Below are 15,953 nucleotides of genomic sequence, written 5' to 3' on the forward strand. Positions count from 1 at the left end.
GATGAATGGCCATATCTCATTCTGGCCCTAGCTCAGGGAGGCAGGCTTAATTCCCTCCACACACTTGGAAACTCAGGCCAGGATGAGGGACAGAATGGTGACATTGGATTCCTTTAAAATCCACTTAAAAGGATAAGAAAGTGGTGGGGAAGAGAGGAGGTGCCTTGAACAATGGCAAGAAATCAGGGAAAGAAACCCTGGCAGTTTGAGGAGAGGCAGTGTAGGGCAGTGAAGAGCATCCTGATCTGGGTGTCAAGAAACCTGAGCTCTAGTCCTGGCCCTGACAAAGACTTACTTTGTGACCTTGGCAAGCCATATTCTGGGCCTCAGTTTCCTCAACTGCAAAATGAGGGGGTTTTGAGTAGATGATCAATCATTCAGGTTTCTTTTGTCTCTGACATTCAGTCAGTTTAACTACCAGGCACCTAAGCTTACCTCAGATCCCCCCGCCTAAGACAGGAAACAGAGCTCTCCTTTGGGATGGGTCTGGGGTCTGAGCAAATCCGAGGTGGTGGGTGAGATCCATTTTCTCTTTAGACAAGGTCCATGTAGGACTAGATGAAAGAGTCTATAAGGAAGGGGTGACACAGAAAGATGTCAGGGGCTTCTTTCCTCCATTGGCAGGAACCTGGCTCCCTCTCCCCTGTGCCTGACGTGAGCCAAAGTCAAGATCCTTAGGGCACAATTTCTGTGCATTAGGCAGGTGGGGTGGGATTTGAAATGTGTATAAGGGCCATGCAGAATCCTGTCCTTGGCATGCATTCTCAGCCCATTTCCATGAAATCTCCAGTGCCCTTTGAGGCCCAATCAACACCACCCCCTCCAGTGCTGCTGGTTGGCCCAGTGGCTAGAGTGTGGGATGTGGAATCAGAAAAATACAAGTTCAAATTCTACCTAAGATACCTATCAGCTGTGTGACACTGAGCAAGTCATATTTATTTTATATTTTAAAGAATGTTTATTTTCCTAAATTATATGTAAAAAATTTTATATTTTTTGAGTTCCAAATTCTCTCTCTCCACTCCCCACTCCCTTGAGAAGGCAAGCAATTTGGTATTGATTATATACGTATGGTCATGGGAAATATATTTCCGTATTAGCCATGTTGCAGAAGAGAACAAAAAAGCAAGATTAAAAAAAAGCAAGAAAAGTAAAGAAAGTAAAAAAAGTATGCTTCGACCTGTACTCAGCCTCTATCAATTCTTTCTCTGGAGGAGGACAGCATTTTTCATCATGAGTCCTTCAGAATTGTCTTGGATCATTGTATTGCTGAGAATGGCTGTCATTTACAGCTGATCATCATACAATATTGACGAACAAGTCATTTAACTTTTCTGTGCCTCTGTTTCCTTATTTGTAAATTGGGGATAATAATAACACCTTCCTCACAGGCTTGTTGTGAGGATCTCTCTCTCTCTCTCTCTCTCACACACACACACACACACACGCGTGCACACACACACACACACACACACACACACACAGAGATATACCGGGAATATTGTAATTGACTTTTTTGACTTGTTGGAGGGCGATGGAATAGGGAATCCATTGACAGCTAGAGCTGAGCAGGCAACCTCAGAGCTCCCTGACACTCTTTCCTCTCTTCTCCTCTCCCCCCATCCCTGCCACCTTCCCACAGACCCCATTAAGCACAAACCATTCAAATCCAGACAAGACTTCCAACTGTCTTTCACTCATTCCCCAGGCTCCCATTTAACCACTCAAAGTAATTAGCTAAATCAATTAACTGGGAAAGTCTGGGTCCTCTCCCCTCTTTCACCTCTCATCCTCCCTCCCTTAGCCCAAGGCCTATCATCCATCTTAGCTTGGCATCTGAGCTGAGTTGGTGCGGGTAGAAACAGCAGCATTGGTAGGATGTATTGGCCCACCCATTCCCATGCTTCTCTCCTACTGAATCCTCAAGAATTCCAGGGACGAGGTGGCATCCCTTTCCTCCACAGATAGTCATGGGACCGGACCTATGATTTCATCATTTGGACTCCCCATACCAGTGTAGGTCACCACCTTCTCTGCAACTTACAGCCTCAGAGAACTCCCCAGATCTCAGAGAAGTTAAGTGACTTGCCCAGGGCCACCCAGGAAGACTTGAACTCATGTCTTCCTGGTTTTGAGGACTTCTTTCCTTCTACTAGTTATTGCTGGAACTTGTGTCTCCACTGCTTTCCATAACAGCACAATTCACACACTTACTCATACACTAAATGTTCACTTACATGAGTATGAGAAGCTATGCTGAAGAGAAAGGAAACACTCATAGGATCTATAAGGAGCTATCTCCCCCTGCCCCCCACCAAGGAAGCCCACGTTCACATACACATACCTACAGGTGCCTGCAGGAACATACAGGTATACATGCACACATACACATACCCCATAAGAACACACGCTTACATATGTTTATAAAAACATACCATTCCATACACCCAGGTAAGAGCACAAACTCTCCCCTCCCCTCAATACATGTGCACGTAGTTTTTTCTCTTTGGCTCCATACCCCTTCATCAGAATGCCCCTTCACACACCTACCAATGAGAACACATCCTCACATACATTCTCATGTTGCCATAAGATCACATACTTACAGAGATATCCATAGGAAAGCAAATTTACATATCTACTCAAGCAAACAGGCACTCTCTCTCTCTCCCCCCTCCTCTCTCTCCTCTTTCTTTTTCTTTCCCTCTCCTCTCCTCTCTCTCTCTCTGTCTCTCTTCTTTCTTCTTTCTTTCTTTCTTTCTTTCTTTCTTTCTTTCTTTCTTTCTTTCTTTCTTTCTTTCTTTCTTTCTTTTCTTTCTTTCTTTTCTCTCTCCTCTCTCTTCTCTCTCTCTCTCTCTCTCTCTCTCTCTCTCTTCTCTCTCTCTCCCCCCTCTCTCTCTTTCTTTCCCTCTCTCCTTTCTCTCTCTCTTTCCCACTTTCTCTCCATCTCCCCCCCATCTCCCCCCCATCTCATACACGTACGCACACATAAAACACATGTACACACATGGTAGTGAGGCCCCGAGGGCCTAGGGCACAGAAGGCTTCAAGTGGCAGGTGTGAGGAGGTCCAGGGCTAGGGCCAGGGTTTGGAACATTCTGGTGAAAAGACACCCCTGGGAGGTCTTGGGCCAGGGGTGGAGTAGGGAGGGCTTCCTTGGAAGGATGCTGAGGGATGGCATGTTCTGCATCTTGGGCTAGGTGTGGCGAGGAGGAGAAGGGATAAAAGTACCCCAAAGGCTTCCCTGCAGCCCCTGCTGCTGCCTTCCGCCACCACCTTGGCCTCCCCTGACAGCAGCTGCTGGCTCTGAGCCAGAGAACTGGGATGACAAAGACAACAGGAGGCTCACGGGGACTCTGTCAGCCACACTTTGTTTCCTGGTTTTTCCTGCCTCTGGTGTTAATTCACTGCAGTGTCTCCCAAGAACTCTATTCTTCTCCCACAGCCAGTTTGGCTGACCTGACAGATTGAGAGGCAGAAAGATGTAGAAAATCATGGCTATTGGGATGCTCTTTGCTTCCCTTCTGTCAGGAGAGAGGTGGGGGACCACTGGCCTGGAATGTCACATACCCTCTCAGAAGTGGCTGCTGTGAAGATTTGCTGTTCTTGGGTAGAGTAGGATTCTCTTGGAGGGGCTGGTTATTGGGAAGTGACAAGGGTTCACAAATGGAAAACATTAAGAAAAAATGCACTGGATAAAGCTCTGATATGGAATCAAAGGACCTCAGTCCTCATTCCTATACTTACTTGCTGAGTGACTGTGAGCAAGTCGCTGAAATTCTCTGGGCCATGATTTTCTTATCCATAGAACTGGGGGTTACAATAGTCACACTTCTTACCTCACAGAGCCACCAGGAGGAAAAGTATATGTATTATCTCATTTGATCCTCATGAGCACTCTGTGAGATAGGCCCTGCTGGTATTATTATGCTCATTTTCAAGATGGGAAAACTGAGGTTCAAAAAGGCTAAGTCATTTTCCCAGAGTTCTGCAGCAAGTTGATGTCACAGTCAGGATTTGAAGCACATTGTCCTGACTCTTAGTTTAGTTCTCCATGTTGCTGATTGATTGGTGGGGGGTTGGGGGGTAGCTATTAGCTGTGAAATCCTGACACTAATCTAACCAGTCCTTAGCAACATCAACTCTGAGAATCCCCCAGATACCCCTTCATGGCACTGCCAATTGATCTATGCCAAGAATTTGCTAGTGCTGCCAAGCAAATTGCACCATCTTGCTATCAGACAACATAGTGGCCTGAGAGGATTGGTGTCCTTGACTCCCAGATCCCAGTGGTGTTTGCTCCATCCTGGGGGGGGCGGTGTTGAGGGAAGCATGAGGAACTGAAAAGACAATGAAAATGGGGCCTTGTCCAGGTGGTCACTCTTTCTTTTTCCCTTGTGGGCTGAGGCATTTTGTTCTAATTCCAACACTTCCCTGCTGTGTGAATTTTGGCAAACAGTTTCGCTCTTCTGGGACTCTGATTCTCATCTATAAAATGAGAGGGGTTAGATAGTTCCAAGTTCCCTTTAAATTCTAACAGACTGTGGATGGGACCATGGCAAATCTGTGACATCAGCAGGCTGGTTACGGTAAGCCTATCCTCTGCCCCCTTTCCTGCTGACAATCTTGTCTTAATTCTTTTCCGCTCTCCCCCAAATTTTACTCAAATCCTTGAGTTATACTATGGTGTAAATGATGGGCAGCTTAGATTATTATCCCTCTCTGCAGCCTTTGCATGTTAAGGAATCAAAATTAAACAAATAAAGCTTTGATGAGAGTTTTGGCCTTCAGCCAGCAGATGGAGGAAGGTTCCTCCCCTACTTTCTGAGCACTCAGGCCTTTCTCATACACCTCAAATCATACCGTTCTGCTTATTTATGTAACTTGCTATGACTGGGTAACCCATAGTCCAGTGTGGATCATTCTGATTAATTTTTGGGATCTCAGGTTTTTCCACCTATAAAATGGGGAAGTATTTTCCTTCATCTTTCCTTATTCATAGGGGACATTTTCCATTTCCTTTACATAGTTGCTGAGGAAAAAGATGAGAGATATTCCTGATATTGATAAATTGAGTATTTATTAAATATCTAATTAAATATTTCTGGGTGTGAAGTCCGTGTCAAATCAAAACAACATTCCGAGGCTACATGGAATCCTAAAATGTTAATACTGGGAGGGATCTTTGAGGCTCTCTGGTCCAATCCTCTCCTTTTAAAGAATAGAAAATTGAGGCTAAGAGAAATGAAGTGATTTGTTCAAGGTGACACAACTATTGAAGGTCAATGTAGAAAAAAAAAAGTGAGAAAAGACAGATAGATATTCTAAAGTCTGATGGTGCCTGTGGGCATCTTAAAGGCAAATGTTGGAACCAGGAACTTAGAGATGGGACATAGGATCATAGATTTAGAGCTAAAAGTGACTTTAGAGGTCACCAAGTCTAACCCACTTCTGTTACAGATGAGGAAATTGAGACCTGAAGAGGTTAAATGACTTGCCCAGGGCCCCACAGGTCAATCTGAGGCAAGATTCAAACCCAGGTCTTCCTGAGCCCAAGTCTAGTGCTGTATCCACTACACCACACTGCCTTAAAACTAAATTCAGGGGATAGGCTACTGCTCAGTGGTGGCAGGCTTAAGGGTGGCCTCTGAGGGCCAGGGAACAGGTTGGGAGTACTGATGCCTGTCTAGGAGGGGGTCTTGAAGCTTGAATAGAGAGGGTACCAAAGGCAAATTAATAAATACTTCCAGATGGGGTTGATCAATATCTCCAGGTTTTGAGGCTGAACAACAGCAGGAAGACATCATGGAGTAGTGGAATGGAACTTAGGTTCCTGCCCTGGCTCTGACACTAACCGTGTGACCCTAGGCAAGTTACATTCCTTCTCTGAGCCTTGGGATTTTCTTTGGATTTAAAGCCAGGAGGAAACTCCATCAGTGAGCATTTCTAAGGCACCTCCTCCTCTAAGACACTGTGCTAAGGGCTAGGTATACAAAAACAAAAGCAAAGGTCTCCTTTTCCAACTATTAAGGCTTAAAACTGCACTAAGACTTTTGGAACACCCTCTCTACATGCATAAATGATCACATATATAAAATAATAACACATAAGGAAACTGAGGCCAGTTCAGGAAAATTGACTTACCCAAGATCACACTGAGCAAGTAAAACCATTAGTATTCACACTCAAGTTTTTAACTACAAGTCTAGTGCTAGTTTTTCTCATTCATTTCAAGTCAACAAATGTTTATTAAGCACCTATTGCATGCATGTGTGATGATAGGCACTGAGTATACAACAGTAGAAAAGAATGACAAATGAAATGACCCCCCCCACCTACCTCATTGGGTTGTTGTGAGTAAGAAATGAGAATGAGAAGCATTCTGAAAGTATCACACAAATCTATGCTGCTACTGTTACTTTAATTTTTCCCTGAAAGGCTGGGGCAGAGATGGAGGAGACTCAGGCCTCATCTGGTGCTGACACCAGGGGGGGAAAAGGGGTGGGAAGTATTTATTGGTTAAAAGGGAATCTATCTGATTGCTCTATTTTTGCCTTGAGTTAGGAGGCGGCTAAGGGTGTTTAGTGCCTCTTTTTTTTCGTCAGCCTTGATTAGGTGCCTGAAGAACACAGCAGTGGGGCTTGACACAGGGGCCCTGCCACTCTCTGTTCCTTTGGTTTTCTACAAGGGTGCAATTAAGGGAGGGCTCCAGCCCCTCAGCCACTCCCAGAGGGGCTGGGATTGGGGGGGGGTGCAGTTTAGGGGCAGCTGCCTGCCTTCTTCCAAGAAGCACTAGAACAAACTATGGCAACAAGGGGAAACAGCTCCAGCCCCTGTCCTAGGTCCTGATCACACTGTGCCAACCCGATTAGCTCTGGTAGTCAAGAGCCTTCCCTGTGCTATCCTCTTCTCCTGTTCCCCAGTGCTTCATAGATGCTCCTCTTTTCTTAGGGACACCTGCCTCCATCTCTTTTGTCAATCCCAAATGAACAATGATTTGTTATTATTGACAAGTGGAAAGGCATCAACCTACCGACATGCATAAAATGGTGTGCAAAATTATTGAGGGCTAACTCATTATTAAAATAAAAAACAACAGAGTCCAGAGCCAGGGACATTATTTATGCTTTCTCCTTCTTCTTCTTCTTCTTTTTTTTTTTTGGTGAAGCAATTGGGGTTAAGTGACTTGCCCAGGGTCACACAGCTAGTGAGTGTTAAGTGTCTGAGGCTGGATTTGAACTCAGGTCCTCTGACTCCAAGGCCAGAGCTCTATCCACTACACCACCTAGCTGCCCCATGCTTTCTCCTTCTCAACACAATTGGCCAGTAGAATGAACTTACCATGTGGGCCTAAGCTTGCTCCCTCTTTAGGAAAGGGACTTTTCCTAACTGGGCATGTGTTTGCCATCTTGATGTCAGGGAGCCATTGTATCTGCCTCTGCCTTCTACCTAATTTCCAAACCCCAAAGCCTTACTCCTCCCTACCTGTCTCTTGAGCTCTGCCCTATTCTTCTATTTATGTCAATAGGGACCAGAGTATTTATTCCTCCTCATCCTCTCCAGGAGGTATCATAAAAACAGACTCATTGTGTTATAGGACAATACTTCTGGACTCTTTTTGGTTAGAGGTTGCTTGTATTTCCCCAAAGATTTGAGATTATCTTGGATAGAGGTTCAGGATATGAAATCTTCTGATGATAAAATCCATCAGTGGAGTAGGGGGAGTTACCACTGGACTTCTTAGCCCTAGGAATTCTAGGAATGGTGGAGACATAAAGCATAGTAGCAATAACTGGTTTTGAGACTCAACAGGTAGATCTTGGTCAATGGGTTGGCAATCCCTCTCCTTGGATATCTGACAGTGTAGGTAAAGTATTCTTTCATGGCATGACTCCCCCTTTTTTTTTTTTTAGCAGGGGCTGAAATGAGTAGAGATCCTGGAGATATCACCTTTGGAAGACAAGGAAGCTTTCCTTAGTGACCAAGGCAAAAGAGGTGGTATTGTAGAGATAATCCATTGAAACAAAACAATATTTTTGATGCACGCAGTGTTTCTGATGATGCTTGCTTCTTGATGACTGGAGTTAGGCCTAAACAAAGCTGTGCAATAGGGCATAGAAAGGACACTCTAGAACTCTGCTTGATACTTTTGCTAGGATCTGTTTAAGTCAGGTCCTGGTAGTAATTTAGGCTGTCCTTTCTATAGTGTTTTAAGTTTTACAAAGCACTCAATGCATTTCATTTCCTCCCAAAACAACTACACAAGCTAAGAACAACAGATTATTATTTCATTTTATATTTAAGGTGTGTGTGTGTGTGTGTGTGTTGTCCTCTCCAAGGGGGGTTTGGATTCCTTTCTGAAGAGAAGTAGGAGAATGTGCCACAAGGTTGGCCTCTCTGTTGTCCTTTAAGACAGAGGACACTGTAATATAGTTATATCTATTTGCCTTCCTAGATATTGCTGGTTACTATTTTTAAAGGGAAAAGGAGTACCTCCTAGCTTATGCTCAGAAGCTTGACTTCCTCCCATCAAATCCTGGTTACACAGAAGATCATCACAAGTAGTGAACAGCAAATATACTCTTTTAACCAAGCAGATAGCAAAGAGAAATTGGAGGTCATACAGATTAGAATATGCCAGAAAAATACAGAGTGAATGAGCTGTCCCACTGAGAGCAAGATATCTCAGCTCAAGCAAAAGAAAGCCCCCAGTCTTACCCAAGGTGGAATTCTTCAGAGTCTCCAGGGAGATAAATTGGAAATCAGAGTCATTCAGGATCTGTCTCTCCCCTCCACATCTTTCTTCCAAAGTCTTTTTTCCCCTCTCTCTTTTGAGTCAATCCCAAAGAGTTGAGAACTGCACATGTCCTTTCTAGAAGTAGAAATGAATTTCTCTTCTCTTCAAAACTCTTGTGCCAACTCACACAGGCATATAGTGTCAAGTTATCATTTCCTCCACCAGTGAGCTTTATGCAAATGGTCCGGGCTTGAAACCCAGGTAGTATTTTGCCTCCTACCCCCACCCTCAGGCTGAAAAATTTCACAGTCCTCTGCTAAAATAAGTGAAGCTGAGCTTGAAACCTATGACTACTCAGCATAAACACAAATATTAGCACTTTAAACACAACAAGGGTGATTTTCCTGGTGCCCTCAGGTAACCAATGTCTGGTACTATTTCTACCTTACTATTAAAACCAAAATAAAACAAATGTATATTAACAGTGTGTTTAGTAGACCTGGTATTCTATGGAGACTTCCTTCACAGAGAGACCTGTGGAAAGGAAGAAAAAGCAGTGGGTAATACATATATGTTATTATTAGTAGCAGCCCTAACTTTGGGCAACCTGGCATAGTAGAGTCAGAGGATCCAGGGTCATGTCATGGCTCTGTCACCGAATTTCTTTGGCCTTAGGTTTCTCATCAGTAGATGAGGTCCCTCTGAGGTCCCTCCCAGCTCCACAAAGCCATGAAAACATCTGGTCCTCTGGACTCGATATCCCTGGCTTCTGTGACCTCTGATATTTGGATCCTTCAAGATTTGCTGCAGCTTCAGACTTATCTGATTTCTCTTGCCTTGCCAGGGTGCTTACCTTCCTGCCCATACTTTGGTATATATGTATAGCTGGACCACAGCTGTTATGTGATGTGTGTGGTGGGGCAGCATTTGAATTTGAACTTGAACTTGTCATAGCTCAGCCCAAAGCCCTGGATGTAGCTGGCATTGGTCTGCTCTCTCTCCCCACCTTCCCTGATGAGGACTAGAAACATGAAGGGCAAAGGCACTCCCCTCCCCCCAAGCCCTTCAAATACTGCTGTCTGTGGGGCACTGGGGAATCCCACAGGAGTTTAATCCATTTGGCCTCAGTGTCTCTATTCTCGACAGAAGCTGGCTGCATTAGAGTTACAACACTCTGGGGAGCCGCTGGCTCACCATCTTCCAGGGGTGAGTAACCAGGGAGAAGGTGTCCTCCAGGCTGGCTCTGCATAAAGTCTTGTCTCATCAGGAGGGTCATCTGTTCTCACTGCCAGTCCTTCTAGAAACTTTGGGATCCCTGTTCCAGACCTGTAGAGCCAGGCTGAGGACAGTGGCAAGGTCAGCATAGCAGCTAAGGGAGCGAACCCATAGTGGGAGCCACGGCCCAGGTGACAGGGCTAAGAGGGCAGGGCAAGGGAGGCATCGAACAATTGATCAAAACCTCCCTCCTTTCAGTATGCTACCACAGCAGAGGCTCTCATAACCAAAGCAGATCAGCTGGAGAGATTGGAAGTGGGTGGGAATTTTTCCTGAGTGGGTCAGATTTGATCTGTGTCTGGAAGAATTAGCTAACCATTGGGAAGGGATGGCATTAAGCACCCGGCCCTGATTGAGGATTGGAGGCAGCTGAGTGATTGGCTGAGTGGCTTCTAAGGAGAGGAAATCAAAGGCCAAGGGCTAATGGGAGTTACTGCTCTGTGATTTTGGAGATGCTAGGGGCAATGTGCTCTGAGCTGGAGCGGGGTGCCATGGTGGGGAAGCTAGGGGAGTTCAAAAGGAGCTGGAGGATGGTGTTGGTTTTCCAAGGGAGAGAGAAATGGGAGGCATTGTATTGGGGGAGGCAGGGGGTTCAACACAAACAAAATAGCCTAGAAATGTAATCATTCAGGCCCTCCCACCTCCTCCTCCCTGCTTAGCCACATCCATCATTTCCCTTCAGGCACTGCCTCCAGGAAGGCTTCCTTGACTAGTCGAAGCAACCCACAGCTATGTCCTCCTCATTAGCTTATCGTGCATATTGTGTGATTTTGCTTCTCTTTCTGAACTCCTCTCCTCACTTCAGGTAGAGTCACAGAATTTTAGAACATCAGATCCCTAACAGGGAGCTCACTACCTCAAAAGGCAGTATATTCTGCTGGCGGAGAGCCCTAACTGGCAGCAAGTTCTTTACCATATTGAACAGAAATCCTTCTCTCTGCTAATTCTATCCCTCTGAGATTACTTTCAATTTATGCTACAAGCACACACACGCACACATGCACACATACATCTTGTATATACAATTTTTGCATGCTGTCTTCCTCATCTGAACAAGGGATCCTTGAATACAGGGACTGTTCTTTTGCCTTTCTTTATGCCCCCGTGCCTGGCACATAGCAAGTACTTAATAAACATTGTTGACCGACTGCAATGGCTTGGCACTGGTCTGAGTCCTGCCCTCTGGCACACTACAGAATCTCTTTTCCCACATGACAGTCCTTCAAAGATGGAATCACAGAATTTTGTGTGTGGAAGTCCACCTAGTGCAACTTGTATACTTCCAAAGAATCCACACTACAAAATACCAGACTGGTGGTCATCGAACCTTTGCTCGAAGGCCTCTAGTGAAAAGGTGCCCATTGCCACTTGAGTCAGCCTGGGTCACTATTGAACAGTTCTCATTGCTGGGAAGCTGTTTCAAATAGCCAAACTAAACTGGCCTCTTTGGAACTCCCTTTCCTCTCCCCCTCCTCTAATCACTCTTGGTTCGGCCATCTGGAGCTAAATGAGCAAGGGTGATCCTTCTTCCACGTGATAGTCCTCCAAATACTTGAAGACAGCTCTTATGTCCCTCCTGAGCCTTCTCTTCTCCAGGCTAAATAACCCCCCGTTATTCCAACCCCCTAGCTTACTGTGGGTTGACCAGAATTCTAGTCGCAGTTTTACTATTACATAGCTAATGTGAACAAGTCAACCTCTCTCTCAAAGTCTTGGTTTCCTCATGTATAAAATATGGGGTTTGGACTAGGTAGACTTGGGTGGGAGGGGGGAGGAGAAAAGAGAGAGGCCACTCAGCCAAAACCCAAGCCAGCCTCCTGAATCGTGGCTGTCCTGAGTGTGCTGGGGATGGGGAGGGGAGGTGGCTTGGGTAAATGGCCCTGGTGATTCCCTAGCACCATCCCAGGCTTGCCCAGATACTGCTTTTGGATTGACCCAGGACACAAACTCCACTCCTCTCAGCCTCTTCCTAGATAGGCTACTCTGTGTTTTCCACCTACAGTCCTTAACGTTCTTTCTATATTCTGTGAATCCTGGGCAGCAAACTATCTGTTCCTGCCTCCCTTTCATTTGAGACTGGGATGGTTTTGTCCTATGCATTTATCTTTCCAGGGGAAATGGAAAATAAAGGGGAGACCTCTTCGATTCCCCCTAGGGCAGAGTTGTTGGATCATCAAAGCAGCCCTTCCTCCATCCCTTCACAGTTTTCTCAGCAAAATGAAAATGAAACGTGTTGAAGAAAGTGGCCTGGGCCTGGAGAATGGGAGCTTAGATCTAGCCTGAGTTTCACCATGGTCTGGCTGGTGACTGTGGCCAAGTCACTTCCCTTTCAGAGCCTTCTTTGTCCCTGTCCAATGAAACAGCTGTACTGAGAAGATGTCTAAGGCTCTAGCATCCTCTGGTTCTGCAAAGGGGTAAAAAAAAGAATGGGGAAAAAAAGGCAAGAATGAGTGCTGGCAAACAAGGTTACAGAGGAGAGGAATGGATTTCCTAATGTATCTGGGGAGAAAGGAGACAAGAGGGAGAGCAGGGCTCCTAACAAATGAGAGGGGGCATGAAATTAATGAAGACTTGAAAGTAGCTGGGATCAGGAACTCATTTTTTAAATCTGTCTTTTGGCAAGAAAAATGAAGGAAAGAAATTTGGGCAATTAGGATGTAATGAAGCCTGCAAAAGTAGCTATCGACCTACCACAGGATGGAGAAATGGGATGTGGGGAAAATAAGGGACAGAAACAGATCAGCAGGTCTGGGATGACCCCTGGCAGCTCAGGGGATAGAAAGAATTAGGAGATAAGATGACTCACTGTCCTGAACCTGTGATAGTAATTTTTGGGAAATGGGGCAGCTGTGAGAGATTTCTCTCTCTTTCCCCCCAAGCTGAGCAAATGATCTTTCTATCTTCCCAGCTCACAAAATCATGGGTTTAGCCCTATGGAATTTCACCTGGTTAGATTTAGCCCAATGCTAGCCCATCACGATATTTTTGGATCCCAAGTCTATCATCTGGAGGGGGTAAAGAGGGGAAAAGGATGAATATTTATTACCTACTATATTCCAAGCAGTGTACCAAGCGCTTTATTATCTCATTTAATTATGACAACAATTCTGGGAGGTAGGTGCTGTTATTATCCCCATTTTATAGATGAAGAAACTGAGGCAGGCAGCTATTAAGCGACTTGCTCAGGGTCACACAGTATCTGAAGCTGGATGTGAACTTAGGTCTTCCTGACTCTAGGCCCACTGCTCTATCCATTGTATCTGGCCACGGCCTCTGTGTCAGTCCTACCAGGATTCCACCCCCCCACCCCACTCCTCATCCCAGTCTCTCTTCCTTGAAGGACAATGGTGTGGTGGAAAGAGGACCCAATTTGGAGTCAGAGGACCTTGATTCAAAACTCAGCTCTGTTATTTGCTGCTCATATGACTGGGCAAGCCACTTCTTTCTAAGCCTCAGTTTCCTCATCTGTAGAATTAGAAAATTGGACTAGATCCCCCTGAGATCTCTTCTAGATCTGATCTTATAATCCCTGTCCCCTCCACACTATAGCAGAATAAGTATTGGGCTTGGAGTAAGGGGAACTGGGTTCTAGTCCTACCTTGGCACTAATTAACTACATGATTTTAGATTAGTCACTTCCCCTCTCTGACCCTCAGTTTTCTCCTCTGAAAATAAGCTGAAGTAGCCTAGAGAGTAGTTGAATGAAGTCTGAGTGTTGGTATATGAGGACCCTCCCACCTGCACCACCTTCCTTTGTCCATCCTTTACACTCAGAATCTCTCTCACCTCCCCCTCTAGAACACCTCTTCCCTCCAGTGTCACACAATGGCACCTGCTGGACAAAGGGGGCTTGTTGATGGTCACTTGCCGAGGTCACACAGTGTCTGAGACTGGATTTGAACTCAGGTCTCCTTGACTTCAGTTTCAGCCCTCTATCCATTGTGTTCCCTCTATCTAGTAAACACAATTCTGCACTTTCAAAAGGATCGTATGAAAGGAGTGAGGGGGAAGAGGAGCCTCCATTTCATAGAGAGGCTCAAACTGGCCTTAATTCCCCTCCTAGCCCTGTTCCTGGCCTATGGACTTAGAAAAGATGCCTCTGCCACCGATTCATCCTGGGACTTTCCTCAGCATCAAGGGCCTCTTTGCCTTGGAACATCCTACCACATCCGTGGCCTTTTCCATCCACAATATTCTGCTGTAAGTCCTGTTACTTCTCCCATGGCTGTATTCCTTTGGGAGTCTCCATTTTGTGGAGGGCTCCAAGCTGGCCTTCATTCTCCTCCTGGCCTTGTTCCTGGATTCTAGACTTCAAAACCATGTCCCCTCACTGATGCTTTAATTCCACCTTCACTCCCAGCTTTTCAATGACCTTTTGTGTAATATCTTCCCCCATTAGAATGTAAGCTCCTTGAGGGCAGGAATTCTTTTTTTTTTTTTGCTTTTATTTGTATCCTCTGTGCTTAGTACAGTGCCTGGCATACTGGAAAGCACTTAATAAATGTTTGTTTCCTTGTTTCCTCCTTTCCTCCCTCCCTTCTTCCCTCCCTTTTTTCTTCCTTCTTCCCTCCTTCCTTTGTTCCTTCCTTCCTTCCTTCCTTCCCTCCTTCCTTCCTTCCTTCCTTCCTTCCTTCCTTCCTTCCTTCCTTCCTTCCTTCCTTCCTTCCTTCCTTCCTTCTTTTCTTCCTTCTCAGCTGTAACTAGAAGCCACAGTGGGAATCAGGTTGTCTTAGATATGTACCTTTCCTTGGTCTCTGTTTCTGCTCTGCTGATCACCCTATCTTCTGGGGATAACATGAGGCATGCATGCAGTCTGTACTCCCAAGGCACTTTGCATCTGTGGTGATGTGATGTTGGCATCCCAGAACCTTTGGAGTTATCCTTAGGGAGTAACCTCTGATGATCCTTGATCAGATTCAGTGATCTAACTATAGGACCTCCCATATCAAGCAGGTAGCCAGCTTCTCAATGGGCTTGGGTTAGCTTAGACATAACCTCCACTGGGCACCTTTAAGACTTGAGCCAACCAGAAAATGATCGCTAGGCAGGCCCGGAGAAGCCCCAGCCAATTACAAATTCTGCCTTCCCAAGTCCAAGTAATTTGCATATGTCGGCTCCTTCAACATCAGAGTGTGAGTCCTATTTGTCTCTGTATCCCCAGCCCTGAGCATGATGCCTTGCATTGTAACTGGGGTTTAATGAATGTGAATTAAATTGAATGGAAGCCACCATGCCCCACCATATTTCTGGGTCCACCATGGAGATTGTGAGAATCAGTGCATTGGAGGACTCATCCAAAATTCTCCCTCCCCTCTTCCAGGTCCCCGTGGTCACTGCAGACATAGAGGGGCATACACATGGTGGTTCCTTCTCTGCCCTTCAGATGAAAAACCCAGAAGTCTGTGGATAAGGAAAGAGATTGTGTTATTATCATAAAGATTACGTGTCTCCAGTTTTCTGAAAGACACAATTAAGACTTTTAAGGTCTGAATTTCAGGTGCTCAGGAAAGCACCTCTACAATTATACCATCATTCCAATGGAACAAAATGCCCTTTGTCATTACATTTTGCCTAACATGTTTTCCTGGATCTAATTAATGAAATTATTAGGAGAGGATTAGGATCTTGGGTTGGGGTAGGTGCACAGATGGTTTAAACAGGAAGCATATCAAGCAAAGAGCATAGACTACATTAGTGGATAAGAATGAATGTTTGTGGAGAAGTTGAAATTTAAGGCAAGACATCTGTCCAAGATGTAGGGCTCCCTGATTTGTTGGCAACCTCACTTGTCCACAAGAGCTAGTCACAGCAAAGGGAAATGGGTCTGGCCAGGTACTGACTGACCAGGACAAAGGGGAGAAGAGGGAGAGAAGGGACAGTTAGGAGAAGGGAGAAGGGGTTTTAAAACCTAAAGGGCTCTTTTAGCTGATCAAAAGCAGAT

The sequence above is a fragment of the Phascolarctos cinereus genome, unplaced genomic scaffold (assembly GCF_003287225.1).
Source record: "Phascolarctos cinereus isolate Bilbo 61053 unplaced genomic scaffold, phaCin_HiC Scaffold_3;HRSCAF=262, whole genome shotgun sequence".
In the NCBI taxonomy this organism is placed as follows: Eukaryota; Metazoa; Chordata; class Mammalia; order Diprotodontia; family Phascolarctidae; genus Phascolarctos; species Phascolarctos cinereus.